General features: G+C 39.9%; 1 protein-coding gene across 2 annotated transcripts in view; it reads right to left on the bottom strand.

Annotated features, from left to right (window-relative positions):
• The window catches only part of SGCD (sarcoglycan delta), an 870,136-nt gene that overhangs the window by 324,371 nt on the left and 524,446 nt on the right, over positions 1–21,319 (bottom strand). The window lies entirely within an intron of this gene.

The following is a 21,319-nucleotide window of genomic DNA, read 5'->3' as shown; positions in this document are numbered from 1 at the left end:
GTCCTCAAAATACGGCCCGCAGGCCACATGCCACCCGCTGAGGACATTTATCCAGCCCGCCCAGTGTTATTGCTGCCACTGCCTGTCCTGCTTAGCAGCCGACTCATCCCGGGCCCACAGTGCGCACTCTCCAATGGTCTGAGGGACAGTGAACTGGCCCCCTGTTTAAAAAGTTTGAGGACCCCTGCCCAAAAGGGAGTGGGGAGACATTAATCGGAGAGTGTGAAAAGTCCAGTGCACAGCTGGAAGCCTCCCTAATCAAGGTGCCCCCCAAATTAGAGCAATTTTCTCTTTACGCTGTTGGCAATTGCAAACTGATGAGCATTTCTGAGAAGGGAAGCAAGACATGAAAGTAGCATTTAAGAAAGATTAGCTGTCCAGGTTATGACCTGCAGGCACCAGTGGGAATTAACTGAGATAAAGAAGGCCTGAGTCACAGTAGTGACAGTGAGAGTGGAGGAGGAAGGAAAAAAGGACAGGAGCAACATATAAAAGGTGACAAATGTCCCCAGTGCAATCAGAGACAAAAGACTGACTCAGAGTAAGTATCGCAAACCTGGGTTCCATAGGCAGTTTGCTAGAGATTAAGGAGAAGACACACATTTTGATTCTGGGCTCACCTCCCACTTTTCTGAAGGAACAGTCTCAACAACAGGGTGGCAAGCATCAGCTGCTTGGTCTCTCTTCCCTTCGCCTCTGCTTGTAATTCCCATCCTGGCTAGACATAGTCTCCAAGAGGAAATCTTAACTTCTGCTATCCAAGTACTAGACTTATGGCTTTCTCTCCTTGTTTTTAATTCCTTGCAAGTATCATGAAAAGAATTAGCAGAGTTCCCTACATCAATCCTAAAACCACTTGTCTTAGTGGAAAATAACCTTAATTAAAGATTATTTTACCCCTCAATTTATAATATAAATAATTATTCTTAAAGCATCTTCTAGAGTGGGTTAAAAACAAACAGAAACAAAAACCCAAAACAACTGGTTTTGCATGATGCAAACACCAGAGGACTGCCTGTTTGAACTGCTCTCAATTCTGCTTAAAATAATCCCTAGGCATGGAAATATAAGCATTGTTCTCTATATTTAGCAGAAAGGTAAGAAAATGAATTCAACACATTTGCAGTTGCAGGTTTCCTAAATAAGGGAAAAACATGCTCAGGGACCAGGGTCGAGTAAAAATAGAAACCTAAGCTGGTAACTGCATGTCATGAGGGGGAAAAAAAATCATTGTTTTTTCCCTCCAGTACACAAATCATCTTCTTGCTGGTTTGCAAATGGGAAAAATTACAACAAATTCTCCATCTGCCTCCCATAGAATCTTAGGAATTAGAGGGCAATTATTTTTAAATATATATTGCTTCACTGACTGTCTTAATATTCTACTTATTTATCACTCGTCTGTTTGTTCCCACCATCTCCCCCGTTCTTTTTTGTTGTTGTTGTTCCTATTAATGTCATGAAATGATCTCTCTTTAACAACTCCATAAAAAACTTGTCATGCATCCACTTTACTCACTCTTGGAATGTGTATATTTCAGCCTTGTACGTTTCAGACTGACAATCCCATGCAGGTGGCAAAAGGTTTCTCATGTCAACATTTACTGGAAACTTATTTTCAGACATCGTAACATCAAAATAAATAAATAAAATGCATAAATCATTCATCAGGCACCAGTGTGCAGAGCATGGTAATGTGCCCTTCATGGAATGCTGTGCAGAGTCTGAAAATGCTCTGACGTGGGCGGTTCCCTCACCTCTCCAAGGCTCACTTTCCCTATCTGTGACCCTGTGATAATAGCTCTTGCTGCCTGGGCCTCCAATCTCCCGGGGAGACTTGGCATATGATACCCTTAGCTGTGAGTTGCACACAGTTGAATCCTCCCTGTTCAATTGCACCATGCACCCCCGGTTGGGGAGCTGTCCCCAATCCCGTGGGACCCACCCCTCTCGGCATTCTGGTTTTCTACCAGCTTCGTTGCTTTTCCTGGCATTGCCAACCAGGAATCTCCCTGCATAGAACTGTGCCTCCCGAGCCTGCGCCTAATAAATAATTATTGCCCCAAGGTCACTGAGCAGAATCTGCAATCTTCAACTTGGAGGCTGACATGTAGAGAGTGACTGACCTTTAAGGAAGGCGCCCTCTGAGAGCAGCTGACTCAAGCCATGAAATGCTGAATCATTAACAATTTAGAGCAGAAGAGAATTTAACCAAGTTAGACAACCTGTAATAGCTCTTGTGACTGGGGCCATTAAGACCATTTTGATGTAGTTCGGGCCAAACTAATGACTGTGAAGAGAAGGCCTCGGAAAACAAGTATACTGATTCACCTTTTCTATTTCCATTTTAAAACCCATTCGGAATTTCTCTGGTGTCCCTTCCTAGGCTGACACTTTTCCCCACATCAATCCGTTCTAATTACTCCGATCGTTTTTAACTTCCAATATCTATTAAAAACAAACAAACAAACAAACCAAAAACCTTTGCACATGGTCTACAGTGTGCAAAGCACAAGAGCTAACTCTAGATTTAAAATCTAAGTCTCTCCTCCATCTATTTTCCTTGATTACTATCAAATGCCTAGAAAGGCTAATAAGGGAAACCTAAATGAGCAGAATAGGCTGGGATTATGCAACAGCAAGTGGTGAGGACTACTCTGAAATGCAGGGCACATGCACCTCCTCTGATGGCTTTCAAATTAACAACAAAAACATTGTCTAATAACATCCTTATGTTTGGCCAACTACTAGTCTAGAAGCCCCACTCTAATCCAAAACCTTTCATTTTACTAATGAGGAAATTTCAGCCAGAGAACCCTAGGTAGATTATTTTAGGGCACATTAGATGTGGATCTGCCAGAGGGATCTCTTGACTTCTAATCCAAACCCCCAAATTTCCTATTCAACTTATTCTTGTACCCTTTGGTGACAGAAGGAAATCCAACAACACAAACACAAGTCTCTGGGCAGTATCAATGATGATCACAACTGAGTTCTAGGCTGTGGGGGTGAGTGGGAAACTCATGAATTTATGGCCCTGGCCCTAAAGATGTTAATTATCTGTTATCTTTTCTGTTAAACCTAAGCCCTCTTCCTCATACACATAACATTCCACATGCACTTACAGATCTTAGAGCTGGAAGGAATTACATGGAATCATCTGGTCTATCTCACTGCCTTCAGGTATATACAGTGTTGCCATTTTTTTTTTTTTAATGAAGCTACAGAGACCCTGAAAGAAGAAATTTATTATAAGAAACAAAAAATTCCTGTTTTCTTGATGTCTAGGGCAGAGGTGTTCCCTAGAAGGGACATTTCAGGTCATGAGATAGCAAATAATAAATGTGATTCTGTGCTAAAGCACACATTACAGGCTATATATATAGGCTGAAGATAACTGAAGAGGAATCCTCATCTTGGGAAGGGTCAGTAAAGGATGGAACGGGTTTTAGTACTTTTTTGGGATGTTCCTCATCTACAAAGTATTTAAAGTGCCAAAGAACTATGAACAGTAGTTTCCACATAAAGGCACACATTTCACAACATTGCTGAAGGTCAAACTTAGCTGAGATAAACCATGCAGTTTATCCCTGGCACGATGCTCACGCTGCGTCACCAAGCCTGTGTGGCACCACCCAAAACTATGTCGCTTACGACAGCAACCACGGCAGAGTAGAAGGCCGGCCATGATCATCAGGGTGGCTGGGCCAATCTGGGTCTGCTGCCACCTCCCGCCTAGTCAGTTGTGGCTAGGACCAGTCCAGGAGGCTGGTGCATGTCACACTCCACAGGGGACTTTCCGTGTTGCAAGAGGGAACGGTACAGACTGTCCAAACGTCCCTTCCTTCTCAAAGATCTACGACTACATGCCATTCTACATGTTCAAATATGCCATAAAGCTACATGACTGTTTCCATGTTAGAATGAACAAACAGATTAAGTCTTTTAAATTAATCTGAATACACTGCAAGCTTATTTGACTGTCTAAGCAGTATTTTCTACCTGTTGCTGTTGAATTATAATTCCCATCCCTCCTCCCAAGGATTGTTAGAAATATTTTGAGGGTTTTTTTTTTTAATTCTTCAATCTATATTTCACTATCAAAGTGAAGACAGACATGTTAGTTTTTACATTTTTCCCACGTAATATACGTAATTTTATGAAGATTTAGAGCTCCACACCCTTCCTTATATCCTCTATCTCTTTCTGATCTTTGTGGATGTAAATCTGGCACTTTAGACACTGAATTTTAGATAATTTTACATTTATCTTTTTTCAACTGCTTACAACTGCATTTTATAATTTGCAGAAAATGTTTAGAAATCTTTCACATTAATGGTTCCAAAGCTTATCCCCCATTCATTTTATAGCACAACTCTCTCAATTTCAGATTCTGATTTTGTATTTAGTAGTTAATTGGCTTGAGCAAATTGACAGAGTAAAAATTATGCTCTTTGTGGCTTCAAGTACATGAGAAAGCATCTTAGCTTTCTTCATATAAGATAAACAACGTCTGTGACTAACATATTCTTGGAATTGGATTTTCCCTTCAAAAATATCTAGATTTATTATTGCTTTCTGCTTTCTTCTAAAGACGAATACTTCGACAAGTATGGCTTTTGTTTGTAGGATTTTTTTTACAACCTGGTAACATATGTTTTCATAGGATGTATCTGGCTGTGGCTATCTCTGCATTCATTTCATCTGGCTCTCAATGAAAACTCTCAGTGGGTCCAGCTCAGAAGAATGTTCTTCACTGTATCTTTGCCATGTTAGCCCCAGGTCTCACCTCTTCCTCAGACATTTATTCTATAGTTCTTAGGAATTTCTGTAACTTATTCTCTATCCTCCATAGAAATCACACTTATTGTCTTTTGTTTTACCATTTTGCTTCCTTACTGGTTCTGGGAAAGCACCTCATTTTTATTCTTCACTTAGCTGATTTACTTTTTCCTCGAAAATATGAGTTCCTTGCTGATTCCAAAGTGGGTTTTCATTTTTCTATTGCCTTCTTAGTACCTTTATGTTTCCTAGGTGATTTTCCTTGATTTTAAAACATCTGTGTGTCTCCCTGACCTATCTTTACAAATTTCTAATCTCTTGCCACGGAGAAATCACAATGACCATTGTCAGTTCTACCACTGTCAGGTCTGGTTTCTTAATCTTTCTCCTGATTTGTAAAGGAAATCATCTTCATCAGCTTGATGACAATCCCTCCCACAGTCTGGCAAAAGACTGATGACCATTCCTAGTTTTTGATGATGAAATAACTCCTCACTTTCGGTTTTATCTTTAGACATGTTAGTAGATAGTTAAGAGAGGCTGAAGAAGGGATGCAAAATGCTATTTCGTTGTGGTTTTTATTTGCGCATCTCTAATCATTCTGAGGTCCAACATCTTTGCATGTGCTTGTTGACCATTTGTTCATCTCATATGGAGAAATACGCATGCAAGTCTCTTGCCCATTTCTAAATTGCCACTTTTAAAATCAGAAGACTCTTTTTTACATCTCCGCATTGCAGACGTGTACCATGTTAGAGATAAAAGCCATTTGAGATACCACCCGGTTCTGTATGCCCTTGCTACTCGCCATTTGATCCGCGTGCACACTGTGACGCCCAGAGGGAACTGGTAATGTGCCCAATGTCCCACAGCTTGTGATAAAGCCCAGACCATAACTCAAGTGTCCTGACTTCCCTTGTGATATGAACTACACGACTCCAGAGAGAAAATGGTAATAATAGCTATCTGGAAAAATCTACCAAGTCATGTGTACTTTTGCTTCACCCATCTTTAGGGAAAAGGAGGAGTGACTCTCATTATTCTTGAAGCACTGTCCTGTCACTAACAATAGCCAGTCCCCATTTCTTATCTTCTGAAATGAGCAAAAACCCCACATAGGGAGGGACGCCAACCTCACCCGCATAGGGGAAAATGACCTTCCTATCATCTGTGTACGAGACTAAAAAGGTAGTGAACCATTACAGATCCTTTCAAAGTCACACACATCCTAGATTTCTCCTTCTTTAACTGTTTACAGGTAACTGCAGCCTAGAAAACGGAGCAAAGCTTTTTCAATGCATGCAATTGTCAAATACTTTTCCTTCCAACTATAAGCCCTGCAACTGCCTCCAAAGCCAATTTTGCAAAGTGCCACAGTCTTTCTAAATATTCCATGGATTTCACTATGCATTTTGAGAAATGTAGCCCTGAAGCTAATAATAAGATAGGCACCCAAAACATGTTCCTTGTGAATTGGTTCTATAATACTGGTTGTTAATGGAGCTTGAAGAAATAGAGCAAGGGAGAAAATGTTGCAGATTGGAAATTCATACACACTCACCATCTTAAGGCAAAGGTCACTCTCAAGTCAAGAGGGTGCCCAGGCTTCTGCTGTTATGATGCCAGTATACCTCAGTACCCGCAGCTCTGTGATGGGCCTGTGACTGTCTTTCCTAGATCCTCTCCCTCATCTGGGAACAGTCACTTATGTTCATTCTGCTACTCAAACCTCCCTGCAGAGTCCATAGGCCCTAGGAACTAGGCTTGGGACTTGTGACTCAGGCCCAAGCCAATGATCCTAATCACATTCCCTGGTCCCAAGTACTGGTCCAGACACGGGCGTGGGACTCCAGTCAGGCCACTGAAATAGGTGGTGAGATTCTCTGGGTGCTTCTGGAAAAGCCACTTCTGAAAGATCTCATGGGGCAACACCCACACCCTCTCTTCCCCCAACAAGGAAGAGAGAAAAAGGGAGAATTCATCAGTTTCAATCTACATGTAAAACTTATTAGGGAAATGATGAGGGAACTAATAAGAAAGCTTAATTGCCAATCAAATGTGAAGGCATGCATTTAGATAATAATTCCTTAGGATTAAACAGGGGTTTGTAAAGACCTCTGCAAAGGTACTATCTTATATGTAGCAAGAGAATCTGGCTTGGTATAACTGTAAAGTTATTCTTCTTAGGAACACAAATCCTAGAAATATCAGGAGATTTAAAAAGTAATAGCTATTCCTTTTGACATTTAGCTGATCAATGTAATTTAAACTGTCATTCAAATAAACTAAAAAAGCCTAAGTAACTTTATGAGAAGTGAACTTAGGAGAATATACCAAAAAACATATTTCTAATTATTATTTTTTTGCTGCCATCCAAACAAAAGGAATGCTATTCTAGTATACTTTTTCCATTGCATTTTCAAAACATGAAACATGGTTTGTGGAGGAAATCACTGACTCCTGTGATAAAAGTCATAAATCAAAAGAAAGACTAATGCTTTTAGAATTATGCAACTTGATATAGCATTACCAGGGAAGGCTAGAAATGTAGATAAATTGGAACCTGACATTTAGAGGTCAGTAGTAAAGAGGTTAGTGTTTACATGGAAAAGCTATTAGTGCAATTAACTGAAATTAACTATGCTTGTATAAATTTTGTAAACATATCACAGATCTGGATTTTTGACAAATTAAGCTTAATTCAGTTGCAAAAACTAAACTGTATAAGCTTTTATCAGAAAACCCTGTTCACCCATTAAAAAACCCACAGTTTTTAGGAACCATCTGGAGAAGTAAACAATTTAGGGAAAGCTACAAAGACAGAAATTATAGCCAATTATCCGAGATATAAAGCCATATTTTGAGGTTACTCTGTCCCTCATTTTCTCAAGAGTGCCCCTTAATTAAATGCAAATAATCAAAAATGGCAATTAATACATTGCTATAATTCCCTGATTAGACAGTGGAGCCCATTTACAATACTTTAAGGTTACTGTGGAGTCTGGAAAAAAAAAAGTGCAGAGTGTGTTTTTAAGAATTGCTCCCCATGTATCCTTTATTGGAGAATTTCTCTACAGTGGTTTATCTCGGAGGCTAGCCATGAGGTTAGCAACCACCACGCCATTGCCATTATATCCAGAGCATTTGAACACTCAATCTTCACTGACATATAGAGATATTGACTTTGAATGGGACCTCCAAGAGGGGAGGGATTTCGAACCACTTGATGTGAGTATCACACCATACAAATAAAAAATAAGGCATTATTTGACCTTTAAAGGTCAAATGGCCTCTCACAAATGACACTGTGCAGAGTGTGCATACGTGGCTGGCTGTTCCTTCATTGCCTCTTACTTAGGGTGGGTGTTCCTACTGTGGAGAGTGTTTGAATGGCAACTCCTTTTTCTTGCCACTACGCAGAGATTGCCTACTCCGAACCCTTTTCTCCAACAAGGCTTTTGAAGTTGCCTTTTCCTTTGCCTGGAATCTCGCCCAGCTCTTCCCATAGCTGTCTCTATCTGGCTTCTTCAGGATTCTACCAAAATTCACCTCTCCAGAGAGACGAATGCTGACCCATGTCTAAAGCAGGCCAGGCCTAAATTTCACATTGTCACGTCTCTCTGTTGACTTCAGAGGACACGTCACAACCAATGATTATTTAGTTTACTTAGTAGCATGCTTTTTTATAGGCCATCTTATCCATTAGAGTTTACTATCTTTTGTATATTGATTTTAAACTAAATGAGCAAAATAAAATATTTGAGTGATTGTAATTCTTATAGCAATGATGATATTCAGCTATGTCCAAGTTAAAAATGCTTTTAAGATTCCATTAGTCATTCCTTTACAAGTAGGCTATGACTCTGTGCTGAATTTTAGCAACTGAATCCTGTTTTCCTCTTTGTAAGGCAATTGTGCAAGTCTGCAGTCCTTAATTCCTGAGCGACAGCCTGGTACCAGTCCTATTAGGTACCATCCAGGTACCATGGCCTATTAGGAACTGAGCTCCATGTTCCCCCTTGTTCATATAAAAACTGTCTTCCATAAAACTTAGAAACCACACAGCAGGAGTTGAGTGGTGGGAGAGGGAGTGAAGCTTCATTTGCATTTACAGCTGCTACAGCCACTGTCTATCATTTGCATCACCACCAGAACTCTGCATCTTCCCTTCCCCCAGGGAAATATTATCTTCCATCAAACTGGTCCCTGGTGCCAAAAAGGTTAGAGATTGCTGCTCCAAGTGTTGAAGGTGACAATAATAACAATTAGCACTGGGTATCTAGCATACCCTACTTTCTGGTTATCTCTAATCGTCATCACAACTCTACAAGCAAGTACTGTTAATCCTATTAACAATAAAGCGAGGCTCCAAGGTGGTCAGCTATTTTTGCAATTTCACCTAGATCACCAGTTGCAAAGCAGAAGTTTGAACCCAGGTTTGTCTTCTCCAAAGCCTGCTAGCTAAATCACACTACTTCTCTCCTACAATCACATTTTTTTTTTTTACACATTAGGATTTTTCTGAATCATTCCTTGGCACTATGGCTTCAGAGTAATCCTGGACAATGAGAGCCCAATGGAAAATGAGTCAAGAACCTGGTAAGTCTGGCCTGAAAGGATTTGCTCCAGAGTAGTGAAGTCTGCTAGTTGATGGGAGAAGAGAATCAATCAGGTCCATTAGAAAACACAAAAAGAAAACAACTTCTCAATCAACTGTGTGGGAAGCACAGCTCTAGCTATGCATAAGTGGTATTTATCTTCATATGTGTGTACATTAAGAAGGTTCCAGAAATGAGAGCATTTTAGGGATTCTGGGGGCCATCAGCACTCTTTACATGTCCTGCTGTTGACTTTTTGAACCATTCTAGTAATGCCACAAGCATAGAAGTGAAGGGCTCTGAGGAGTAAAGACAATATCCTCTCAGACTGCAGAGCATCATGGCAGGAAGTTGGCCTACCTACTGGGAGTTCTGAAGTCAGACTGGCTTCATAACCTGGTTCTGTCACTTACTGCAACCTTAGGAACGTGACTTGACCTCTCCCCTAAGCCTCGATTTCCTCATCTGGGAACAGGGGATAATACAGGATACATCTCTGAAGGTTATCACAGGGATTAGATATGATGTCCCATGTTAAGTGGTCAGTATCATACCTGGCATAGAATAAGCTCTCAATACCTGTCATCCTGTTTGTGACATTAATTGATCTGTAAATTTGGAGGTCAATATTAATGTACATGTGAGTGGCCAAATACTGTTCTGTGCCAACGAAGAAGGCAAAAGACTTGTAATAAACAAGCTTCCTTTTCCCAATGCATATAGTATTTATATTACATGCAGGGAATCTATCCTTATAGGCGAGGTCCCCAATTCAACCACAATGCAGCCAATGGTCCTTAAGAAAGCAACTGTCATGACTTGCCCTTACTTCTTTTCTATTTATGATTCTGCCTTTCTTCTTCCTTTTAAGTTTATTTTTAATTTGTCTTGAATCTCACAAATATTACAGAAGTACATTCTCCTCACCCAATGTTCAACAGCATAAGGTAGCAAAGGAAAGTTACTTTCCACTCACCACCTCCCCCACACGCCTGCCCTTCCACAATCACCACCATTCAATTCCTCCCCCAGAGGACACTGTTCTCAGATTTTCTAGGGATCCATATACCACATTCCTAGCTCTTCTTTTCCCCTCGACCCCCTTTGTTCAGTTCTCAATTTTGGCATTTGTATCATTATCTGGCCTTAAACACCCCTCTTTGATTATGCTAAACCACCCCTTCATACATTCTTATGTCATCTACTTACCAGAGCTGCTTTTTTACAGTTGTTCGTTTGACAATGTGATCAATTCCTAACTCTCCAGGAGAGCTCAATGAGCAGGGAAGTGCATTTGCTTTTGTTCACTCTTGTACCTCTAGCACTTAGTACAGTGCTTGGCCCACGGGAAGAGCTCAAGAAGCCTTTGTTGAGGAAATGACTGTTATTCATTCATTAGGCTGTCAGCAGACTGTAACTATAGTAATAATACATTTGAAGAGGTGAGGATTTCAAATAGGAACCATCCGCTTAACTGAGATTAGAAAATTATTATTATTATTTTTTTTAAGTGAGAAGCACAAGGCTCTCTACTAGTTAAAGAACAAGACACAAATTATCCCCGCTCTCATGAAACCCTCCCTGCCAAGAATTGCAATGGAAATTTCAATTTAGAATATCTGAAATTGCTTAAGTGAACTAAAAAGCATTCATTTCCCTACTATTAATAACAATTAACTGTGTATGGCACAAAGCTGATTTAAGCCAGTGAGTGATCAGGGGACTCAAATAATAATTTTTCTCTATCTTTGGGTTTTAGGGACTGTGCTTCCTATTTTGTTTTATAATTAAGAGATTATCAGAGAAAGATAGAGAAAAAAATATGCTTACTTAACATGACAGATTACAGCCTTCTATGTTCATGGCCAAAACTTCCTGAAATTGATCAGCTCAAGTCTGATGGTTAGCTAAAGGATAAGAACATGCTGAGTTCTTATAGACGTTGACTCAGTAAGCTGCCCGAGTCTTTGAAAAGCAAATGTTGCCTAGTTCCGTTGTTCATTGCTCACTCTTACTTACTTCAAAGTCAGAAGGTTGCCTGTAGTACTTATTAGGCATGAGACCTAAGAGGTCCTCTACTTAATAAAGCTGGTTTTTAATTAAAAGCTTGTAAAAATGCATAATTTTATCAACACAAGTATTTAGTTAGGCTTCTCCAATAAACAGAAAGCCTATTCTTGTACTGAGGATTTTTTCCCTATTAATCCTTTATTTCCAAAGAAACAAGTAGTTATTTCTGTGTAACTTAATGAAGGCAAAAACGTAACACGAAAGCAACCAAACCATGATTCTTATAACACAAGTTATATAGTATGACTCCTTAACATTATTCATGAAGATAAAACTGCGTCAGTAGCCAATGGATAAACCAATATGCAAGTAGTTTTAAAGTGCCCATTCTTCATTACTCCTAGCTACCTACACACTGGACCACCATTGCTCCTAAACATTATATGGGTAAATTCATTACTCTTTATGATATGTATACTTTAATTTGACAGTAAATGTCTTCAGAGAAAGTTAAAAGCATAAACTTTGAAGTTAGACATATCTGGGTCTATATACTGACTTGCCTACTTATTGGCTGTGCAAGTTGGACAGGTTAATTAAACTCTGTGCTTTGATCTCCTTATATATAAAGAGGTGATAAAAGTACCCTTCACAAGGTCATTGTGGGGAATAAGAGATAACACAGGCAGGCACTTAACACTGTGCCCAAAGATTGCTCAATGCAAGGTGTGGTATCTGCACACTTAATAGCAGTCAGTGGTGCTGGTACTGTCGTGCCAGATAGATGGCCATGACAGTATCTCTGTATTTGTTTTCTGTGGCCGCCATAACAAATTACCACAACAATGGCGGCTTAAAACAACATAATTTTATTTTCTTACAGTTCTGGAAGCCAGAATTCTGAAATAAAGTTGTCACCAGGGCCGTATGCCCTCTGGAGGCTCCGGGGAGAAACTGTCCCTTGCCTCTTCCACCTTCCGGCGACTGCTGGCATTCCTTAATTTGTGGCCACATCGGTCCAGCCTCTGCCTCTATGATCCTATTGCCTCTTCCTCTTCTGTGTCAAATCTTCCTCTGCCTCACTGCTATAAGGCCACCTGTCATTAAATGTACAGCCCATCTGGATAATCCACGATGAATGTCCTCATCTCAGAATCCTTAATTTAGCTAAGATCCTTTTTCCAAATGAGGTAACACACACAAGTTCCAAGGATTAGGCCATGGAAATATCATTTGGGGGGCCACCATTCAACCCACTATAATTTCCCATCTCACATACTCTTCTAGAACCTTGTAATGCTCCTGTGAAGATCCATAGCCTACCAGCCCTCCCCTTGAATACAGGCAGTACTTTACACAGTAGAGTGGAAGCAATGCTACCCGATTACTGAGTCTAGATCACAAAAATGCTGTGCACTTTCACCTTCTTTAAACGGAACACACTCTGGAGCTTAGCTACTATGCTGAGAATACACCCCCACTAGCCCTCCCACCCACATAGAAGGGCCATGTGGAAGTGTTCCGGCCAGCTGAGGTCCCAGCTGACAGCCAGCATCAACCACCCACACATGTAAGTAAATACACCTTGAAATCATTGCAGTCCCAGCTGTTGAGTCACCTAGCTCAAGTGCTAGATATCAGGGAACAGAGACAAGCCATCTCCACTGAGTGCTGCCCAAATTGGAGATTCATGACATGAGCAAAATAAATTATTGCTGCTGTATGAAGCCACTAAGTTTTGGAGTAGTTTGCTGGGCAGCAATAGATAACCAGACCAATTATTTATTAAATAATTTAACAAATTAAGATTAAAAGTCTAAAAAGGCACACACAATATATTCCCTGAAACTTAGTATTAATATCTTGGATCTTTGCCTAACTAGATATAGAGTGAACACACACACACACACACACACACACACACACACACACACACACACACACTCTCTGTCTGTCTGTCTGTCTGTCTCTCTCTCTCTCTTTCACACACACACACACACACACACACACACACACACACACACACACAAACTTCGGAAAAAGGGCTCCCATCTCTCTCATTCTGGTTCCAGGAGTATAAGAGGCCCCAGTAATTAGACAAATTATTTGAGCTTGGAGGACCTTATATATCATCTAATCCAAACTGTATATTTTACAGATTGGGAGAATAAAGCTCAGAATCAGTCCCTGAACCTCTCTCCTCAATACAGCTCTTCACCTGACAGAAGCAAGAGGTCCATCTTGCTCCTCCCAAGCAACATGAAAAATCTATCACAGTCTCACTGTCTTCCTAATTAAGAACACTGAAAAGAAGATGGAGAATGAGTGTGTAGAATAATACAGCTGATAAAAATGTATTTTGACCATATGTTAATAAGATTATGAGAAATCATGTTCTCTTTCTGTTAAATTGTTTTGGTTTTCCTACCTTAATTTCATGGTTGCTGAGTCGTGGCAAGTATCCAGGGCACTGAAAAGAACGCCAAAAAATTGTTGTATGGTGGGGAATGAAAAAGTTTTTTGTTCAAGGGTCTTAGCATGCCCTCAAAAATGTATCTAAGATGTAGGATAGTACTAGGTTATTAAATACAGAATGTCCAATTTCCTTAAGTACTAGGTTTGACAGCTGTTATCTCTGACATTTCAGTTTAACACTTTTTTTCCCACTGTGAAAGTGCACCCTCCTTCTTTCAAATGCACATTTTGGGTTGTGATTATCTTTCACTTTTTTTTTTAAAGCAATTGTTGTGAAACCATGGGTAAGTTAGAAAATTCATGTTATTTTTGAACATGAGTTTCGTTGTAGAACCAATGCAGCACAGACAGCTTGAAATATCAACAAAGTGTTTGGGAAGGATGTGGCTAATGTATGCGCACAGTACATGGGTGGCTTGAGAAATTCCATTCCGGTGATTTTAATCTAGAAAATGAGCCACGTGGGTGACCTGAAAGCTGTAGTGGAAGGAAATCCATCTCAGCCTAGGCAAGAATTAGCAACAAGGTTTGACGTTACTATCCCAACAATATTGTACATTTGAAACAAATGGGCAAGTTAAGAAGCTGGATAGATGAGTATCCACATCAATTAAACCAGCATCAGAAGAGAAATCGTCTTGAAGCTTGTCTTTCTTTGCTGTCACTACATAAAGGCAAACCATTTCTTCACTATATTGTTACTTGTGTTGAAAACTGGATTCTTTGTGACAATCACTAGCATTCAGCACAAATGGTTGGATGAAGAAAAAGTGCTGAAACACAGTCCAAAACCTAATATTCATAAAAAAAAAAAAAAAAAAGCTAATGGTATCTGTTTTGTGGTCTGGCACTGGCATTATCCACTGTGGCTTCATGAAACCTAGTCAATCAATTATAGTGGATGTCTACTGCAATCAGTTGGATGAAATGATGAGGATGCTTGTGATTAAGCAGCCGAGATTGGTCAACACAGGCCAATTCTCTTGCAAGACTACATGTCACAAAAAACAATGCTGCTTAAACTACAGAAACTGGCCTTGGAAACTCCCTGTCATCCACTGTATTCACCAGACCTCGCACCAACTGCCCACTTTTTCCAGGCTTTGGATCGCTTCTGCAGGGAAAAATACTCAATTCTCAACAAGCTGTGGAAAACAGCTTTTGCGATTTCATCGCCACTCCCCATCCACACTTCTTCACTGCTGCCATAAGCAAGCTATTATTAATGGCAAAATTGTGTGGACAGTTTAGGCACAAACTTTGATTATTATATTGCAAACAAAAAGCACAATTAAACTAAACTTTTGATTCAAAATCAGACATTTCATATTTAATGACCTAATAGATTCTAGACCAGTTCTGAAACAAAGAACTTCCTGTGATAGCTGCTCTGTGTCCAAGATGGCAGCTACTAGTCACATGTAGCTGTTGGACATTTGTGATGTGGCTACTGTGAATGAGGAAATGAATTTTTAATGTTATTTAATTTTAATTCCTTAGTGGACAATGTCACTCTGGAAAGAGTATTTACAAAGCTTCCCTGAGCCTGAGAAATCCTAACTAATGAGTGTCAGGCCAACCACCTGACAGGAAACCTCCTGACATTCACTGGTTCTTTTCACAGTTTGAATCATCTAACCCCTGCCTACTGTAGAAGGACAACCTTCAAGTTCTCTTGGTAACATGCCCCTGGGGACTTGTGCCTTGCCTCCTATGATTGCTTAATGTCTAAGAGTGAACAGATCTTTGAGATGTGGTCACAACTTCTGATTTCTGAGAGTTATTCAGCATTCACAACAACATGACCAATAAGACCCAAAAATTATATTTGTGAGCAGCTATGTGTGATATATATAGAGAAGACAAAAACATTTCCAAGGAGATTTTCTAACATTCTTTTTCTCAATTCTAGGACCATAAAAAATAATTTTGGGTGTATGAAAATGCTCATAAGTGGCAAAGGCCATGACTATTATCTAAATGATAGGATAAAATTACACAGTAATTTGTTTATAATTGGAATTCAAACTTCTCGGTTTGACCTCCCCAGGGTCTCTATAATTTGCATTCTGTTCGACTTTTCCAGTGTCAGCTCTCTCCCTCCTCTTTCCCCAGCCTCTCCCTTCCTCTTCAGTTCTCAGGACTAGAACCATCATGTCTGAGGTTTCCCACTATGTTTAACTCACCCACTTCCAGGCTATAATCATGCTACTGTCTCTGCTTTAACCACAACTCAGACAGCATTATCCATCCTTTAAGACTGAAGAATCTTCCAGTGCCTACTAACTTCAGCTAATTTCTTCTTTCCTACTACTTCCTTAAAATATGTGCCATTTTTGGAAGGCCTTAATATCATGCATGTGTTTTTTTCCCTAGTAAATTGAGTTATCAGAGCCTAAATTTTTTTCTCATGATAGTTTCCATTCAAAGCATAGCATACTGCACAGTGTGCATAAGAAATACTGATTAAAGCAGATCTGCCCAATAAATCGTATAACCTTATAGCAGTCTTGATTCATGTCATTTTGCAGCAATTACAATACCCAAATCATCCTTCATGATTTACATTCTTGCAAAGGTGTAACATACAGGATGCTTCAAACCAAAGAGGACATTAGAAGGCCATACCCTAGGACCCACCATAGAATAAAATGAATTTTTGTTTTTTTGTATTTCTGCGTTACAATTTTCACGTTGCTTCAAAAATAACATTTTGGCAATTTTTCAGACAGGTGGATTGAACTAATGGATTAAAAGTTACCACAAGAGTCAAAAGTGCTGAGAGACAAAAGCATGATGTTCTCAGTATGGAAAACCCTTCCAAGTCCCCAAGCGCAGCTAGCATCCACACTAAAGTAGTTGCTACTCAAACACACAGTATAATCACTAACAGTGTTAAACAAAAAGTATAACTAAAGCCAATAATACCATTTTCTCTCATTTGCTGCGCAAATCTGTATATTAACCAGGATGAAGTCTCCTACTTCTAATCTATTTCACACACCACGATTACCCTTTTCTTCTCATATAATTAAAATGTAGCAGGTAGTTGATACACAGGAGGGAGTTTCTGTATTAAAAATACCTTTCATAATCAAATTCAAACACTCATCTCATTTATGATCTGTCTACCTTAATAAATCAACTCATACTTCAGTTTAAAAGCCACATCAAGCTCTATTAACCCATCTTTATACATTTTAATTTAAAGTGACTGCCTATTCATAATTGTCCCTTATTCATTTATTCAGTAAACATATTCTAAGTATCTACTATGTACTAAGCAAGGTGCTTAAAGCTGGAGACACAAAGATGAATAGTTGAAGGTTACTGTCTTCCAGCCTAGCAAGGGAGTTTTAAGTTACTGTCTTCACAACCTAGTTGGGGAGATAGGAAAATAAATAAATGCAAGCAGAACAGAGCACAGAGGATGGAGTCACCAGCTCAATCTGGAAGGACATCAGAGAATAAATGAAAGAAAAATAATCTTTAAAAGGGCAATGTTGATAGAAGATCAAATGTAGATATGATTTTCAAGTGAATTCTGAGTTCTTTTAAAGTAAGGGTATCCAGACCAGCTGCACAGGTAATGGGACTCTGGAAAATGTGAGTTTGCCCTCCCAGGCTACAGCTAGTAAGGGCATCTGGCTCTGTCTATGAGCATACAAGCAAACTAGAAGGTGATGTGCAAAATCTACAGGGTCAACATAGGTCCCTTTGTGGGATTTCACCTGGGTAGTAACAGGAGACTGGGCCAGGTGCAGGTGGGAACTGTTGGGGAAAGGTCATTATTTAGGAAAAGTCAGAGGCAGATGCAGGCTGAAGTAGTAAGAACACAGAGAATGTGAATAAAGAGAGGATTCATCAGTAGCACAGGAAGAGTCTGCAAAGAGAGGTGATTCTGCTAAGGCAAGACGGATGCTATTTGGTGCAAGAAAGCCAGAGGGAGGGCATCCCAGAGAAATCTTGGTTCCCGACAGTGCTGTAGGTCCCACTGCTGTGAGGGTCACCCACGCCCTCATTAATGCCTTGAATTCCCAAGAGATCCCTGTCCCCCTTCCTGCTGCACGTGTATCCTCACTCCCCTCTACTTGAGTTAGTTTGACTGGGTCACGGTTCCTTGAGCCTTCCCCAAACAGATGATGTTGTCAGCATCCTGAGTTATGGAACACACTGGCCATTCTCTCTGGCTTTTACTGTTTTACACTGTGTCCAATTTACAAGTATTAGAATGCCTTCCTCTGACCCTCAGCGGATCTTTATCTTACTTTAGGGTAAATAAATCATGTTTTAGACATTGCACTGAACAAATTCAATTTGTCTTCGTGAAAAATAGCACTGGGAAAATGGGCAGCATAGGGTCCTGAGGAAGAGCAGTGACTTTGGAGCCGGACTCCCTGCAGCCCGTCCCAGCTGCATTGCTCACAGACTGGGTGGTGCTGGGCGAGTTACCGCACTTCTCAGAGCCTCTGCATCCTCATCTGTAAAGTGGGGATAACAATGGTGCCTACCTCATAGGGCTTTTATGATTATCATATATGGAAATTATAAAGTAAGTTCTGTATGAGTTTTGTTTAACCAAGTGAATATTCCTCCTTTCTTACATGATTGCAAGTGACAATGGCTTGGATTTTGTAATTTTAATGAAAGGAAAGATAAACACAAGTCAGGTGATCTACATAATTTAGTTATAAGTAGCTATGAGTCATTGAAGACCCACCATGTGGCCAGCACTGACCAGATACTCGGCATCCATTATCTCATGTATGTTGCCTGCAAAAGGCAACTTGTAATTAACAAGCATATACCAAAAGCTTACTATATAGCAGGCATTAGCAGGGCTACAGAAATTCATACAGCATAGTCCCTGCTCCTGAGAAATTCCCTGGGGCGCTCGAGGTGGGTCAGAAAACTTTGCTATTCACTTTAGTTCCATCATCTACAGAATAAGGAAATCCGATGGGGTGACCACTAAAGTTCCTATCTCATCTAATTTTACAGGTACTAGGGTGAAAGATCATGCTACCTATTGATAACGGCTAAGACTTTTCAGTTTTGCCACTTAATAACCACTTGTGCTAAATGATTGTGTAGATGATCAATGCTGCGGTATTTTGAAAGGTCTTTGAGGCCAGGTTATTTGGATTGGGTTGCTAGAATGTACTGGCAGAAGCAATAGCTCTCTATAGACTGAAATTTCACAAGGCCAAGGGAAAGACCAAAAGGCAAAAATCATAGTGCCCGAACAGGAAGATGACACCTACTTCAACTCATTCAGTTGTATTACTGGGTTCCAGATGAGAAAGGTAATACAATTCATGGCCAGTTTAGGCATCTAGTCTCTAACACTTGTGCTATCACTTTTTGCACCGCCCTGTAATATGTCAAACTAGCTAACAGACCAGGCTCCAGAGTCAGGCAGTTTGGGTTCAAATCTCTACTCTTCGGCTTACAGGTGTGTGATCACCAATCAAGTTAGTGAGCCCCTCTCTCTCTTGGAAAGTTGGTATGATAATAGTATCTACCTGGATAAGAATTAAGTGAGATAATATTTGCAAATTGCAACATTATTGTGCCTGGCATAGAAAAAGCAATCAATGTGGCCCAGGGTTTCTTTTAGAGGTGATGAAAATGTCCTAAAACTGATCATGGTGATGGTTCACACTGAAAACTACTGAAATTGTACAGTTCTTATTAATGAAAAAGTGCACCAGAAAAAAATCCCCCCCCCCAAAAAAAAAGAAAAAGAAAAAGCAATCAATGATGACAGTAAACACTTCTAGAAAGCTCTTACTATGTGCCAACCTCTATTCTAAACACGGTCAACTCATTTCCTCCTCTAATCTTCACAACAACCCTAGGAGGCAGGTATTGCTATCACTCCTCAGAAGCAGCAGCACAGAAAGGTTGAGAAGGGTCACAATAGGTAGCAAAACACAGAGTCATACTTAAAACACTGATCTCCTGAGTCTGAGCTCGTAACTACTACACTGTCACATAGAGAGTCTCTCATGACTTTCTGTTGCCAACACTGACTCTTCCTACATGTGAGATGCAGCTAAAAATGTCTTAAATGAATGAATTCCCTCAGTCTTCACACCAACCTATAAATAGATATTAAGTTCATATTAAATGCTTATTAGACTAACATAATAAGAGGGCAAAACAGTGCCAGGAGAGGGTCCTCAGCTCCAATGCGAAGAGAAGTCAGATGAAGACTAAACGTTCAGAACTAACAGGAACTACTCTAAGCAGAAAATGCCACTGTCAGTTCCCTGACACCCTAGATGTCAGGGAACTTGGGACTGATGACACAGGGTGGGCAACAAAGATACTAAGCCATTTTGCCGGCTTCGGAATTCTGTTGAAGAACCAGATCATTACACCAATTAGGAGGAGGAGGTAGAGCATAGTGGAAAAGTGGCACTATGAAGAAGTCAAACATCAGCTTTTCACTTACTGGTTGCATGTCTTTCAGTAAGCCACTCAACTGCTGAGCCTTGGGTTTTCATTTGGGACAATGGGGAGAATACTACCTCATTTGTAGAGCTGCTTTGAAAATTAAATGAGAAAATTTTCAAGGGCCATGCACAGGGACTAGCAGAGAACAGACAATTTTTCTTCTGATTTTCCTCTGAGACAAAGAAAACATGGTTGGGTGTTTGTCCAGATGGCTAGCTCAAAAGGGTCCTTCTAGCATGCAGCCTCGGGGACGGCACAGAATGCAAGTCTGACAACAAAGTAAAATTCCACATATTCAATCTTGGATAAATCACCAAGTCTTCAGAAACACTTTTAGATGACCTCATTCTCTTGGGTCGTATTACTCAAGGGGTTTGACTACAGTGTGAACTTTCCCAAATCCCAAATTACAGACCAATTCAAGCATACAAAATAGCCACTCTTTCCTATTGACGATATATATTTTTTAAGACTCTGCATAAAATGCTTAACTGCTATCCCATTGATTTTTTTTTACTCTTTCTCCAACATAACATTGCTTAACACCTCATTTCTGTTCCCAAGATCTTCACTGTCAGTAAATTATTATTTGTGCAATAGAATTATAATTCTAAAAGAATATGTTTTATGCTGTGATTGATGGAAAATGTGCTTTTAACTTTCAGGGCAAGACCAATTTTCTAACACTTCAGTTCTATTTGCTGAAATGCATTACTGCTATAAAGCATCAATTATGGCTAATAACGGCATTATTCTTACCTCAGTAAGTACTTGGTTTGGTAAAGCTTTAAGGACTCTCAACTTTGGCAATCAATTTAGTTAACTACAGGAAAGAGCCGATTTCATATAGATTATTACCTTAATGTCATATAAGTGGTGTTCGATATACATTTACATATACCTCTATTAAGCTTGCCAGATAAAACACACTCTGTGAGCCATATTTGTATAATACCACAGTTATCAAAGTTAGAGCTCATATTTTCCATTGC

The sequence above is a fragment of the Microcebus murinus genome, chromosome 21 (genome assembly GCF_040939455.1).
Source record: "Microcebus murinus isolate Inina chromosome 21, M.murinus_Inina_mat1.0, whole genome shotgun sequence".
NCBI classification, from domain to species: Eukaryota; Metazoa; Chordata; class Mammalia; order Primates; family Cheirogaleidae; genus Microcebus; species Microcebus murinus.
This window is presented reverse-complemented; position numbering and strand designations above follow the sequence as displayed.